This window comes from Tachypleus tridentatus, chromosome 2, assembly GCF_004210375.1.
Source record: "Tachypleus tridentatus isolate NWPU-2018 chromosome 2, ASM421037v1, whole genome shotgun sequence".
Lineage (NCBI taxonomy): Eukaryota > Metazoa > Arthropoda > Merostomata > Xiphosura > Limulidae > Tachypleus > Tachypleus tridentatus.
Genome location: NC_134826.1, coordinates 93,196,770 through 93,212,971, shown reverse-complemented (window position 1 = coordinate 93,212,971; position 16,202 = coordinate 93,196,770). Strand labels below are relative to the sequence as shown.

Below are 16,202 nucleotides of genomic sequence, written 5' to 3'. Positions count from 1 at the left end.
ATTAAAAGCCTCACACCATCGCAGAAGAACTAATTGTACTGACTGCAGTGGATATGGTAAACATTATGGTTGGCGAATCTGCGGGAAGACTGCTTTCAAAGTTTCCTTTATCCAACAGTTATATCAGTCATAGAATCCAACACATGGCCGAAGACCTCAATGATCAGTTAATTGAAAATATGAAAGGGAAGGAATTCGGGTTACGAGGATGCTCATTTAATTTGCTACACACGGTTCGTGGGTGGTGACAAAACTGTAGAAGACCTCTTTTGTAAAGGTATCAGTGCAGTTAAAAAGGCTCAAGATTTGTTGAAGATTCTTGACACTTTTATGTGTGAAAACAACTTCGAATGGACGAAGTGCACTGGCTTCTTTACTAATGGTGGTTGCTGTATGTCTCGGCTGTTATGGAGGATTGCAGGCACTCATATGAAGCAAAGCTCTTGATTCACTGTGGACCCACTGCATAATCCATAGGGAAGTCCTTGCATCAATGCATCTGAGTCCTCCAGTAAACCTAGTCCTGGAAAGTGCATTGAAAGTGGTGAACTTTATAAAAATACGGCCACAGAAGGCAAAGTTTTTTAGAAAAACCGTGTAAAATGTGGCATTTGAGCACTCATTTTTGTTGTACTACTGTAGCTCGCGATAACTCTTCCGTGGGAATGAACTGTTCCGTGTTTTCGAATTACGAGAGGAACTCTACTCTTATCTCAAAGAAGAACACGAGCGTGCTAAAAGCTTCTTGGATACTGATTTTTCGTCAAAATTATCATACCCATGTGGTCTCTTCAAAAAAACTGAATGCATTGAAACTCTTTCTGCAGGGAAGAAACACGCACATTTTGAAACTCGCAAAGAATGTTTCAGCTTTCAGAAAAGATTACTACTATGGAGAAGAAAAAAAAGGAATGAAGATGGTGGCAAAGATTGTTTCCCCTTGTTGCAGCAGTTTGTTACATCCAAACAATGGATGTTTTAATGATACCGTGTATGTAAGAAAGACAATTATAACGGCACCAAAAACATATCTGCTAGCTAATATAAAGTTAGAGCATTCTATACCCTGAGACAAAGTCCATGTTGTAATTTACACGTTTGAAAGTCACAATGGTAGAGGTGAAAGTCACAATTGTATAGCACATCTAAGCAGCACACTGTTTGGATGTGCTTTATTCATTGACATGATTAGAAGTTGATCTGATTACTTAAGCTTAGTAACTAATTAGTTATTTCTTTTTATTATTACTTATTATTCTGTGCTGTACATTTCAGTTGCTGATTTGTAATTGTGTTCAGAGAAGTCTTAAGAAAGATTTTAGATAATGGCAAAAACTGAGATTTAATGATTGATTTTATTACAGAGGTGTCTATTTTATCCACTCCTTCCAGGAACTCATCCTAATGGTACTTGAATCAACTATTGAAATGGTTTCAAAGATAGCATCCAAACATGTTGACTTCTTTGCATGGTTTTGTTTGTTTGTTTGTTTTTTGAATTTTGCACAAAGCTACTCGAGGTCTATCCGGATCTCTGCAAAACAATCATGACTTAGTGCGATTATTTTAGTAACGAAAGGATATAATGACATAAAAAGAGAAAAGCAGAAGTATTAAACTTAACAAAGTGATTTTACAATATTGCACACAGACCGGCATGATAATGGAATTTTATCAAGTAAGCCAATACAATGTTAAGAAATTTCTTGACGCAGGAATAATACTAGGACTTTTGTAGAGTTCTTAAAACAGAAGTAAAACCTTTGGAGATTTCTTGACAGAGGAGTAAAACTGATTTTCTAGAAAATCTTAAAATAAAAAAGCCAGAGTGAAACGATTTGAACGCCGAAAACTGTCGAAACAGTGGAAAATCTGTAGGCCTAAAAATTGTTTTGAATTTCGCGCAAAGCTACACAAGGGCTATCCGTCCCTAATTTAGCAGTGTAAGACTAGAGGGAAGGCAGCTAGTCATCACCACCCACCGCCAACTCTTGGGCTACTCTTTTACCAACGAATAGTGGGATTGATTCTCAGATTACGAGTCGTACGTCTTAACTCGCTTGGCCATGCCGGGCCCCCATACATTTCTATTTACACTGTGTCGTAAGGTAAACATTCGTAAAATGTTGTAATAATGTTAACGTTCATTTAATTGATATAAAGGAATACTTTTTTATAATTTTCAAAAAACAAGTTTTTATGAATATTTAATAACGAACTGAAAAATAAATTGCAAAGTAAAAGTTGGAAGTAAGAACAAGACTTAAACTGAAGTTGAATCGTTAGTTAGGCCTAAATTAGACTTTTGGTAGCACGCGAAATTAATAGGTAGACTGCTCGACGAATGGCTTATTAATTAACAATGCAGACAGGTAATGAAACATTTCTGAAAATAATTGCGAAGTCGTATTTGAATTGCCGATTATGATCGTGAACTATAGTCTTGTTCTATTACTGTAAGTTAAAGTTTCACTTTAAGTAAACACTATAACCTACTTGATGATTTACAAGTTAACGTTTCATTTTACTTTAGTCTGAGTGAGTCTGGTAATGGTAAAGTTACGTAACCATCTAGTGTAAAGCCATCGAATATGACTAACGTTAATGATGGGTATTTGATTCAGCACGAGGTTGCGAATAAAGTTTACCAAATACTGAGCGAAACTGAAGACTGGTGGGAAATTAAAAAGTTTGAAAGAGATAATACGGTCTACATAGAAGGCCAACGAGAAAGAGAATCTGAGCTCCAAATACTTTTACCACTACCCAGTCAAACATGCTTGACTTGGACTAAGTTAGAAGAGGAGTTACGTAAATTTCCTCATGCAAAGACACTAACATTAGCAATTGTTGAAGCTGATACATCGGTTGTATATTATGATATTTCTTCAGGACTTGTGACACCACTAGCATCTGGTAAAACTGAAGAAACACTGAATCCAGTTTTGTGACTGTTATTAACTAATAATTAAACATACAAGTTATATTACTTGATTTTATTTCTAGTGTTATTAAAAGATTCAATAGCAAATACTGTATGTATATTTTGTGGCTTTCAATGAAAGTTAAAAATAAATAAATGAAAATTTTTGATAGAAACAAAGTAATCACATTTTTGGTTTTTATAAGGTTTAATATACTCTTAAAATGTTGCAGAACTACCTAACACAAGAATGTAAACTATGTAACTATTAAAGAATGATATTTCTTTTATATGTTGTATTATGCAAAAATTAAAGAGAAAATTTATTTGATTGCAAATTTTTGGAAAGGTTGAATTTCTTAGAGATCTGTTTTGAATTGGGATTTTTTAAAGTGTTTGTAACATTATGTTTTATATATATATAGTGTGTGGATATATTAGATCTACAAGGCTGTTTTTATAGTTTTGATAAGCACAATTGAACCTTAATGCAGTATTTACATTATGGACAGTAACTCATAGTTTCATTCTTTTTTAAGTTGTACATTTTTTATATAAAAAAGGAGCGCTTATGTGAACCTGCTTTCTCCATTGATTAATGCAGCCACAGCATGTGAAGTAAAAAATTAAATGTTCATGTTATTTCTAAAGGTTCTTATTTTTGTGTATTTTGTTTTCAACTTTACTAAAGGTTTAAACAAAATCTTGTTAAGATTTAGAAAATATGAGTATATGAGAAATTATTTAAAGTGTATAATTTTTACCTTATTAAAATCAGATTTACATAATGAAAAAAAAGAACATGAAAATAATGCGAAATAGGATTATAAGCAAAACATGAAATTGCATTAATATGTAGCTATTTTCTGTATCAACTATGCACATTTCTTAAAAACTTACAATATACTATACAATGTATACAGGGAGAAAAGCTAATGTATACTTAATAGCATCTTGCTTAAGACTGCCACTACTTTATTTATTATCTTGTAAAAGGTATAAGGAGCTTAACATTTGCTCCAGATAAGGAAAGTAAAACAAACTAAAATGTTAACTTTGTTTTTTTGCTTTGGATATTTCTGGGACTATTTTTAGAATTTATGTTAGTTGTTTAATTCAAGAAGTAGAACATTTTGAAAGTGTAACAAGTCTATAAAGAATTTTTTTTTAAATCTTGCTTAATTAATTATAGATATATTGTTTATTCACCAGTATTTGTTAGTTGTAAAAATAAAACTGATACACTTATTTTAGTTTTACTAAATATTAAAGTCCAAGATCTAAAATAAGCTTTAGCAATGTATTGATTCAAGTTTCTAAAGTCAAAATATATTTGAAATGCTTTTATAGCTTACAACTCTGTTGAATGTTTCTACAGTCAAAATCTGCCTTAATTGGAACTTTTTAAGTTGAAAGTTTGTGGAGAAGTTGAAGATTTAATATGTTGCACATTTTTTTCATTGATGGTCATTTAGTTTATAATGTCACACAATACAGTATTATAAACAAATTTGATATATAAAAAGTGATTTAATGTCAGCTTTCTCCTTTATTAGGGGTATTTTAGTATGCATCCATTTGTTAATGGGTTCATCTTAAAGCTTAACCTATTAAAAGAAAATTATAAATGGAAAACGTGATGAAAAAAGATGTTATTTAAAAGCAAAAAATTGTTTTTGTCTGCCACTTAATTTTTCTCCAGATAAATATGGTTCCTTAAGATGTGCTAATTCTTTAATCACTACATGAATATCAGCATTAAGGTCAGCTGTACATAGAGCTAGTGAAAGTAAGAATAGTATTTTTGGATGGTGAAAAAAGCAGTACAAAGCATCCCTTTAAGTATTTCATTCATTACCTGCAAAGTTCAACAGTTACAATCTTATGGTAATGTGTGAAAAATGATAGTTATAACTATATACTAAAGTATGTTAATATATATGTATAATTTAATACTCATTTAAACAAAATATTAGTTAAAAATTTAGGTTCAATTAACAGATTCTACTTACTTTTGTCTAATAATAAACAATGCATGACCTTTCTTTTGATTGGACTTAACTAATAGATTCATTGTATTTCTGTCTAACAACAACCTTTATTTTGGTTGGAGTCATAACAGAATTTAATTACATCTGTCTAATAATAAACATCACAACCATTCTTGTGGTTGGACTTGAGTAACAAAATGTACTTTTAGTAACAAACAGCAGGTGACCTTTATTTCGGTTTTAGGCTTGATCCTATCCTAAAACAATTTTTGTGAGCAAATATTTATTTTTAAAGCAGAAGTAATTTATTTAAATGCCATGTAGGTGCATTTCCTAGTTTATTTTGTTGTTGAAAACAACTAAAATGTCGTACACATTTGGATGTTTCAAAAAGTCACTACATTTGTATTGGGAACCATGCTAGAAGTACATGTTTGCATTCATTTGGTGAATTATTTCTCTTACTGTATGACATATAATGATTCTTTTCTTTTGGGTTTTTTCACACTTGACCTAAAGTTGTTTCAAACTAAATATTCAAAGTGAAATAGTGCTACTGGCAGAAACAGCAAAACTATTCATACTGTACAGAATCACTGCTGGTTCTATACTAACTTTTAATATAACTTGGCTATTGGGACTATTATTTTCTTGAAAAAGACAGCAGTTCATGTATATCTGTTTTGATTAACAATCCAATATTCATAATTTAACCTTTAAAATATTTCTTATAACAGTATACTCTCAAAGATATATCTTTTAGAATGACTCAACCCTTCAAAGTAATTAGATCAAAACTGCCACATTCTTGGATATCCTTTAAAATATTTTAAATATTTGAGCATCATTTCTAGGCCTTTTAAGTTATTTGGAGATGTTTTAAAATTTAGAAAATGAACTGATGCAAACAGTTTAAAACACCAATCATGAATCAAACAAACAATTTTATTTGTGCAACTCATTGTCTGACATTCTTCTTGGGTTCACAAATATGATCATAATATTTTAATTCATTTTCTAAGGGTATGATTTAACAGGGTAAGTATCTTTTTATATACTTTGTTAAACATTGTAAATTTGGCTTTAAGATTATAGGGCTTCTAGGTTACATGCACATAAGCCAGATCTTAAATTGTTTCCATGGAACACTAAAATGACCAACACTAGAATCTAACTTGTCTACTATGTTAATCTGATCTGGATCTACATTATAACACAGTAAAAACTTTAAAATCAATACCACCACAGGCACCTAAGTAAGTTTGCATAAATATATATACTTAGAGCAAACATTTAGCACTAAAACCTAATTGACTAATGTTAGAGCTAAGACTAATTGTTCATGTATATGTGTATGTGCATTACAATGAACAGATATCTACCTAATTCAAAAAGTGACATTTCATAATAATTGAATACATTTGAATATTAAATATAATGTTAAAAACTAATACAAAATAAGCATTCAGTGATGATGGGAAAACCCACTTGTAGAGAAAAATATATAGGTAAAAACAGCTGGTTTGGGTTGAGAAAATTTTTCATGCAGAGGAGCGAACAACGTTTCGACCTTCTTTGGGCATTGTTGGTGAACCTGACGATGACCAGAGAAGGTCAAAATGTTGTTTGCTCCTCTGCATAAAAAATTTTCTCAACCCAAACCAGCTGTTTTTACAAATAAGCATTGTTTGTATCATGGATCTAATTTTAATAATATCCTTCTGCAAAATTCAAAATGTCTGTAAATGTAGTTTTAAAAGAAGTTTGTTTTCAAACTGAAACTATCAGAAATAGTTAGAAAGGGATTCACACCAAAGAAGAGCAAAATGACTAGGCCAAAATTCATTTGACTTCAGCAACAACATAGAAGTAACTTTACACAATCATATGTCAAGAAACATGCAAAAAACATGGTATTGAAAGCAATATCAATCAACAGTAGTACTATCTGCACCTTCTTCAATACACTTGAACACAAACCACTCATCTAATAAACATACATAAAACTGCCATCATGACTGCCACCAGTTAAACTTCTAGCATCAAGTCATCTGTTTCTTCTTCTGATGTTTTAATATAAGTTTTATGAACTTTGAGAATTATTTTCTGTCATGGTTCATTTCATTCAAATGAAAGAATTGCAGAACGTTTTGAAGTATGTTCCTAAGCTTTCTTGTTTGGAAAAAACATCATACATAGCATGGATTAGTTTTATATTTCATTTTCATACTGAAGCAGAAAAATAAGAAGTCTGATGGGTATATTCTATAGTTTGATGATGGCTTAATCAAGTCTTAAGATGAGACAGAGCAACATTGATGCTTAGAATTCTTAGGATATGCCATTGTCATCAACCTATTTGACGGGCTGTTTGTTCCCTGTCATCATAGGCTTTGGCTATAAGAACTTGTTGCACATTTCCATTTGCATGGATAGCTCCAATGTTAATTGGAAATTACATGAAATGTTATCAACTGAAACTAATAAACTCAATAAAAAACATGTATAGTTTACATGCCATTCACAATGCTTTTGTGAAATTGGAAATTTAAAAACTATCAAATTTCCACTTTTTTTTTTTCAAGGATTGTCCAGTAAGAGCTGGTGATTTTAAAAGTGAGAATGGATTTTCAGAACTTCTATCAATGGCTTGTAAACTCTTATAGCTAGAGAATATTAGTATTGTAGAAACTAACTTGCCCCTGTTACCTGACCTTAACATCTACTTAAGTGCTCAAAAAACCCACCTAAATTAAAGTCATGTGACAGTGTTCATGATGACGTTAATTCCCATTTCCAAAACAAAGTTTTTATTTTCTAATTTGCTAGAGAAATGTCAATGTTTCTCAAAGGATTCTAGGATGATAAACTGATGTTGCATTCTATGGCTGCAGGTCTCTTTGGGATTATGAGAATAATTTGTCACTTCAGAATGACTGTGGAACATAATCAGACCACAGTATATTGCAAGGCTGGACTTAAAAATATTTTAAAGGAACTTTCTAACATTAATGATTTTTACTAGCTTTTGCAAACTGGTGATGAAGAGTTGCTAACACTTTAGACTTGAATGAAGGCTGTTGTTGTGAAAATTATTCAGAAATCTAACTTTTAGCTTAGTAAGGAATGTGAGCTTCTTGAATCCAGAAGTGATGTTGAATGCATCATCCAGTGCTATTATACTTTCATCTTATTTAAAATGTCTAGTGAATGTAGGCAAAATTATCAGCAAGCACAAAGTTTTTTGCAATATTCCTGAAATTACCTGACTGAAGAGTTTGTATGTTCCAGAGAAAGCAGGACAGACTGGATATTCCATATTTCCATTTCCTGTCAAACAAGAAACAATACAAGATTATTTGAGAAGTTTGCAAATCTCTCCTTTTCTTATCATGTAGACAGGTCAGTGCTGATAGATATTTTTTGTAAATAAAGAAGCCATTACAGAAAACCAATAGACATGTCCCTTGATGTAAGGAGAGTCATAATTGATAACTTTAAACATGCTAAGGATGTTCTAAATGTAACCATAACTATTAGTGATGTCGAGAAAACCCACTTATAGAGAAATATATATGTAAAAATGGCTCGTTTGGGTTGAGAAAATTTTTTACATAGAGGAGTGAACAACGTTTCGACCTTCTTCGGTCATTGTCAGGTTCACAAAGAAAGAAAGAGGTAGCTGACCACATGTTTGAAAGGGGTTGTTTAACTGAGTGTCGGAATATAGAGAGCAGGCTTAGATGTTTGAATATATAATTTTATATTATTTATTTTATTATTATTGATTATATTATTTTTTAATATAGGTATAAAGGTGTTCCTTAGAAAAGGAGTTATAAAACCAGAGTCCAAAGAAAGGTGACAAGAGAAACGTTGAAGAAAGCATTATGGATCTGTATGATCTTGAACATAAGATCAGGCTTCAGTCTGACATTAAGTAGTTTCTTTCATAACCTGATGCAAATTTTTACTCATGACATATTTATACTTTGATTTAAAATTTAACTTTTAAAGGTAAAGTTTTAACAGAATAACTTGCTTGCTTCATTTTTTTTCTTGTAGCACCATCATCATTTAGATGCTATTATAATCTGTGTTTAACAACATAAAGTCGTAATGATTGAATGAAGAATAGGGTAAATGTATGTAGTCATAATTGTAATATTTTGAAATATAAACTTAATTTTAGCTTTACTTTTACCCTTTTCTTTGATTCTTGTATTTCTGCTACAGTATAATGTAATAATGACACATATACAATATGGTCCTTATTTTTGAAGTTTTGAGTTACAATATATTTGCCTCTCTTATTTTGTTCCAGTATATGTAAATAATTCACACCAAATTTTATCCATATTGAATATCATTTAGGTGTTGCTTAAGGAAGTTGAAATTTCTTCCTGTAGCTTGCATTGTATCTTTATATGTTCCAAAGTTTTCTAAATAATTCTGAAAAGTTTTATAGCATATTTGGAATGATTCTGGAGTATCCCAAATTACTTAATTTAAAGAATATTCCATATGTATATAAATAATCTATGTTGCTGCTGTTTACTTCTGAAATAATCTGTATGACATGACAGTAATTTCTAAAATGTCTGTAAGGGTATATAAGTACTTAAGTAGGTTCTTCTGTGTCATTTAAACTAATGTTGCATGAATACCATTGTGAATAGATAATGTAACAAGAAGTAAAACTATATTTTGTTTTCTTGGTTCAGAAGAAACTTAACTAAGAGGAAGTAAGTTATTTTCAAGTAGGCAAGTGCTGTGCATGTTTTTCTATCATTACAAAATATTAAAGAAAACAGTTTGTGAATGCTCAATGGTTATGATCAAGGAGGTTGCAGCTTTTTAGAACAAGTCTAGAGTTCTAACTCAATCAAAATGTCATGTCATTATAAAACTAAAGAAATTTATTGAAAAATTAGCAGAGCAAAAGAAAAGTTCAAAAAGGAATTCCAAAACACACTGAACTAAATATGCAGAATTTATTAATAATTTGGATAACCTTTTTGATATCATTCATAGGAATGCTCTGATCAAGATCTCAAAATACAAGTACTTTCTTTTTACTCAGAGGAAAAAAAGATACCATGGGTGTATGGCCCAGGTAGATAAGGTCCTTTCTTTAAAGGAATCAAGGGCTGAGAAATTTAATGAAGCAAGTACAGACAGGAAAAGGTGTGCAGAGCAAGAACAACAGACCTTGAATAAAACTGTTAGTTGCTGGAAATCATGAAACAGCAGTTATGATGAGGTTGGTGGATATATTATCAATAACAATGATGAGGATGAAGAATCAGTTGGAAAATCATAATATTTTAAGCCTATAAAGAGGCTAAGAAAAATTATTATAGTTCCTGAATTAGCAGAAGTTATGAATAGAACCAAGTGACAGAAGGGCGACAGCTTTGCCTTGGCCATGATGTGCAGGAACTAATCAACCATTCCTTGATCTGAGGATCTTAACCTTCCTTCTATAAAAATCTTGTCAAAAATGTAAAGAAACAATTCCAGCCACTAGTCTCGCTTGTGATAGCAAGCTCCTCATAATGTCACAGGGAAAGAATAAGTGGATTTATTGCCCATTACCTTGTCTGGAGGAGGAGTACATAAATTCCTAGATGTTACAAAGTTGATTTTAGTACTGGATAGGTTCAAGCCTCTGATATGCCATATTTACTGGAAGAGTGGGGAGTCACTGACTGTATAAAAGCTAATTGTTACACAACAGAAAGCAGTGCTGGTCACAGGAACAAAGCATTTGTGCTCTTAAAACAAAGATTAAACATGAATTCTTTGATTATTTAGGCATAGTATTTGTAATGAGCAAATTATAATGGATGGCAGCTGCCTGTTTTAAACACACAAGTGTAAAAGACAGTGTTTAGAAAGTCTTCTGTTTTCAGATCAGTGTGTGTAAGATGTTGCAGGTCCTTATAATATTCAGGTGAATTGTGAAAAATGTGTTATGATTGGTTTATTTACTCTTGGTTCTGGTTGGTGGAAAGACTGCATGTGGTTTAAACCAATGGTTGTCATAGATTGCTCACCCCTAATTCAGAATCTTTGTTTAGTAAAGACTGAATGTATTAATGTAGAAAGATTCTTTAATTTTTCTCATTTTTCCAAAATTCATGTGTTGATGATTTTTGTTTTGTCCTAATTTATTTTGTATCCAGTAATAGATGAATTTTTTTATTTTCACAAGTCTTTTTCTCATTTCTCACATGTATGTTTCTTACACATGGGAACGTGGAATTTTGCGACTTTTTTTTTTTATTAGTAAGTTTCTGTTTTCACAAAAATGGATCTTACTGTCTTGTAAGATTATCACCAGATATCTATGTTGACCTTTTTGGTTTTGCATTTGATATTTTGCATGTAGTAGTATTATTCTTCTTCAGGGACTTTTTGATTAAGGTAGAGGTTTGATCATTTGGCATTCTGTATTGATGCTTGTTTCATTGCAAATGTTTAGGTATTAAATTATAATACATTTTACTAAGGTTGGAAGATAAACTTGAAGTGAAAGTATCTGTCAGGGTGATTTTCCTCTTACCTACTGAGGAGTATGTCAAGAAATGGTAGGCTGTTTTGTTGTTCTGTTTCCATGGTGAAGTGGATTCTGTTGTGTGTAGAATTAAGATGTCCTAGGAAGACTCAGCAATTTGTATGGCTGTGGGACAAGATAGCAAAGGTGTCATCAACATAGCATGTAAAAACTTGGCTTTATATGTGTGAATAAAAGTGCTCTTTCTTTAAAGTCTTCCATAAAAATGTTTGCCAAGACTGGACAGAGTGGTGAGCCTATTGCTTGACTATTGCAAGCTCCATGGTTGCAGAGTCCCCACATTTTTTGTAATTAAGTCTTGTTTTATAGAAAAACTAACAAAAAAAAAGTCAAGTGAGTCCATACCTTGTACTAATACACCTATTAGTAGTATGCTTTATAAATTATCAAACAAAATTTGTGTCTTTTTAATATTTTTGTTTACATGAATAAAGACTAATTTTCATTTTACATTTATTAAAACATTTGAAATATATTTCTTATTAACATTTTTCTATATTATTTAAATTTTATATAGATTTTACTAATTTACAAAACTGGCAACATTAGTCAGAAGTCAAAAAAGCAAGTGCTGTAATGGTGACAGTGAGTCTTGGGTGTAAATGAATTTTATTCACTTTAGAGAACAGCAAGTTAGAATTAGCAATTGATAATTACAAAGTCAAGTTGAAGTTCAGACAGTTAAAGGGCACTGAGGCCAATCAAGAATTAAACTGCTAATATTTTGACATACTGATGTGAACTGTAAGTAAATCGTGTTTGTATATATTGGTATTACTTTTAATTAAGGCAGTCAACAGTTACCCTCATTAGTCATTTATATCCTGCAGGTACAGTTGTCCACAATTCCACATGTAACTGATGACTACAGTCTAAGATACAAAAAATTATCAATTATGTTATTGTTTTTAAGTTTAATCAAATAAATAGTTAAGCTTGGCCTTAACGTTCATGATAATTTTATACACAGAAGTTAAAACAGGAATGAGCTTAGACCTATCATTTATAATTTTATTCATTTTATCATATACTAACTTAATCATTATAACAGTTTAAGTTAGAATAAACACTAAAGAAGCATGGTGAGTATGACTATAGTTCATTTAACTTTACAGTGATTAAAAAAAACAACTAAACAAATTTGAAGCTGAACTAATATATATATATATATATATATATATGTTTTTTATTACAGATTGGATTGTAAACATAGATGCATACATTATGATTCTAGTTCAATAAAACAAAGGAAAGGAGATTGAAAAGACTAAGCTTGAAGGTTTTATAGAGAAACTAACAAAAAAAAAGTCAAGTTAGTCCATACCTTGTACTACTACACCTATTAGTAGTATTAGTGCAGCTTATATATCACCACCAAGCTCATCATCTTCCTAAATGCATAAAAATGACAAAGTTGATATTGGATCAAGTAAACAAAATCACATAACAAGTGACCCTAAATTAGTATCAACTGAACCTCCTGAACTGGTAAAATCAGATCAACAAGAAAAGCAGTTCGGTATACCAATGTCCAACTCTGATACTGACAGTTCTTCTGATCCAGTAAAATGGCAGATTTGTTTGAAAATTCTACTATCTGTGAAATAGTAAAGGTTAAATCTAAAAGAATAAAGAACATTTCTTCCCCAACATAGACAATAGATGATTTACAAAGAAGAGTATTGTCAGAAATGTATAAATGGTGAGCAACATGAGTGAATACGGCTTATTTAAAATGCACTATTTTGATACTGCTGTAAGATATTTGGAAATAAAATAACTTAATTTACAAACACTTAGCTTATAAACACAGGGTAGCATGTGTAAAACACTTTCTAACAATGAAATATCTCTAGAACATACAAAGTGCATGGAAAAAGGGAAAGAATGATGCCAAACTAAAATCTGGAAAGATAACTGATGCTGAGTATTTATAAGCAACATTGAAAAAATGTTCTAGAACAGCTCATTGCCATTATACAAAGAAATATATCATTTTTAAGACTGTCCAAACACCTGTACCAATCAAACATTAACAGTTTTTCTTATTTAAACTCTGTTAATGGCACTATTTGATCCAATAATGCAAGAGCATGTCAGATGTGTATGCTGACAAGAAATAAAAGATCGTTGTACAAGTTCCAACATATAAAATGAGATTCTTAAACTATTTGCTGGTGAAATAAGGGAAGAAATACTGGTAAGAGTAGCAGCATCAGGGTATTATTCTGTAATGCTTGACTGCACCCATGACAAGTCATAAAGAACAACTTTCAGTTATAATAAGGTTTCTTACAGCACAAAACATTTCTTTTTAAAGTGTGTGAGCAATTTCCTACCTTCAGTGAAGTGAAAGACACAACTGGTGTTTGATTGACAGAGGAACTGCTACAAACATTAAAGAATTTTGGACTGTCATTATGTGATTGCAGATGTCAAGGGTTTGACAATGGGAGTAAAATGAAAGTAAATCATTTTGGATTGCAAACACATATACTAACAATACGTCCAAAGTATTTTATGTCTCATGCAATACACACAGTCTTAATCTAATCATTTCTGATGCTGCTTAGTCATAACTTGTTTCCATTTCACTTTTTGCATTCATACAGAAAATTTGTACATTGTTTTCAGCTTCAATCTGTAGATGGGTCATTTCAAAGAAACATACTAATATTTCAGTGAAGGGTTTATCAGAAACCAGATGAGAATGCAAAGTGAATACCATCAGAGTCATATGCTACTATCTTCAAAACATCCAGTCTGCTCTTGAGAAAGTAGCTGAGGAATTTAAAGGTAAAGATTAAAAAATATTATGCTTAGGCACAAGTCCTTAATAAAGAATTAGGAAAATTTTGTTTTCTTGCATGTCTTATTGTATGGTATGATGTCCTAAATAAAATAAACTGTCAGTAAGCTTCTACAATCCAAGGATATGCAACTTGATACTGTGCTTGACTCATATCATGGGTGCACTGCAGAAGTGTTGAATTATTGCAACGTAAGCTTTGAAGATGCCATAAAGACAGCAAAAAATACAATTCTAAAAATATCAGAACCTACATTCATTGAGGGTTGTGAAGTAGTAAAAAGGAAAAGTGTAATTTTTATGAGGCATCAGATGAACCCATCGTGAACCATTAAGAAACGTTCAAGAAAGATTTTTTTCTGCATCTAATTGACATATCTACTACTACTATCAGAGAACAAGTTAAACAGCTAGAAGATACATTGACGTCTTTTAAATTTATCTTTATTTTTCTAAGACAATATCAATAAATGATGAACTTTTCAAAAATTATACAAAACTTCATATCTTGCCTGCAGCAGTATTTATCCAGTTGAATTGTGTGATGAAATTAAAATATTGCATCATTCAGTTTCTGCAGGAAGTTTTGCATGGACAACTTTAAACTATATTACAGTGTGTGGTTTGACTTACACATACCCAAATGTATCTGTAGCAGTAAGTATACTTCTCACTATCCCTGTCACAGTTGTTTCAACAGAATGCTCTTTAACAAAGCTACAACTTATGAAGACATACTTTTGTACAACTATGCCACAAGAACAATTATGTAATTTGGCCATAATTTCTACTGAGCACTAGCTTGGACAAACATTTAATTATAGTAAGTTATACTCTTTTGCAGTGAAGAAGATTAGAAAAAAAATTATATGTAAAAACGAATCGTTTGGGTTGAGAAAATATTTTACGTAGAGGAGCGAACAACGTTTCGACCTTCTTCGGTCATCGTCAGGTTCACAAAGAAAGAAAGAGGTAACTGACCGAAAACTGACCACATGTTTGGAAGGGGTTGTGTAACTGAGAGGGCGGTGTTAGATGTTTGAATATATATCATTTTATTTCATTATATTTAATATAGGTATAAAGGCGTTCCTTTATAATGGTTTATTTTGGGTTCAATTTGTTGTATAAGTAAGGCTTCTTTAATTTTGCGTTTGTTTCTTTATTTAGTATTTGAGTGTTTTCTATGGTTATGCTGTGTTTATTTGACTTGCAGTGTTCGAAAACGTGTGAAGGTAACTTTTTATGTTCTTTGAATCTGGTTTCCATTTTTCTACTTGCTTCTCCAATATAGAAGTCGTGGCAGTTATCACATTGTATTTTATAAATAATGTTGGTGTGGTGTTTGTCAGTGTAGTTTTTACATAGCATAGACCTGTTTTGTGCCTGGTTTTGAATAAATTTGGTATTAACTGGAATGTCATATTTTGTTACTAGTTTTTGCCAGATGTTGGTTATTTTTCTGCGATGTCAGGAATATATGGTATGCAGAAGTATATGGTTTCGTGAGTTTTTGATTCGTGAGATATATTTACTTTTGTTGGTTGATTTTGCTTTCTGTCTAGGTGTGTGCGTATAATGTTTTCTACAGTTTGTGGAGGAAACTTGCTGTTGTTGATGAAGTATTGTTTTATTCTGTCTAATTCATCGTTAATTTTATCTGGTACGCATAGTTTTATGGCTGTGTTTATTTGGTTTCTTAGTATATTGAGTTTTTGTTTTGTTTCATGTGCCGAGTCCCAAGGAATGTATAGTCCAGGGTTGGTTATTTTTCGGTGGATTTCTGTTTCAAATTGTGTGTTGGTTCTTGTAATTTCGAGGTTAAGAAATGATATTTGATTGCTTTCTTCCTGTTCACATGTGAAGCTAATGTTCTGATGTATCGAGTTAATGTGACTG

The 16,202-nt window shown here is 31.4% G+C and overlaps 2 long non-coding RNA genes across 3 annotated transcripts; one reads left to right on the top strand and one right to left on the bottom strand.

Moving 5' to 3' along the window:
• The first annotated feature begins 1,693 nt into the window (after positions 1 to 1,693).
• On the top strand, positions 1,694 to 12,762 carry LOC143244561 (uncharacterized). 2 transcript variants are annotated; one of them, XR_013025202.1, is made up of 3 exons: positions 1,694 to 2,372; positions 8,206 to 8,316; positions 8,724 to 12,762. It is a non-coding gene; the product is annotated as an uncharacterized LOC143244561 (long non-coding RNA). The 2 variants fall into 2 exon arrangements; XR_013025201.1 differs by lacking the exons at positions 8,206 to 8,316; positions 8,724 to 12,762 and adding an exon at positions 2,534 to 4,979.
• On the bottom strand, positions 12,232 to 15,308 carry LOC143244562 (uncharacterized). Its single transcript, XR_013025203.1, has 3 exons — positions 14,943 to 15,308; positions 12,819 to 12,885; positions 12,232 to 12,366 (listed from the first exon to the last, which is right to left on the bottom strand). It is a non-coding gene; the product is annotated as an uncharacterized LOC143244562 (long non-coding RNA).
• Positions 15,309 to 16,202: the final 894 nt, after the last annotated feature.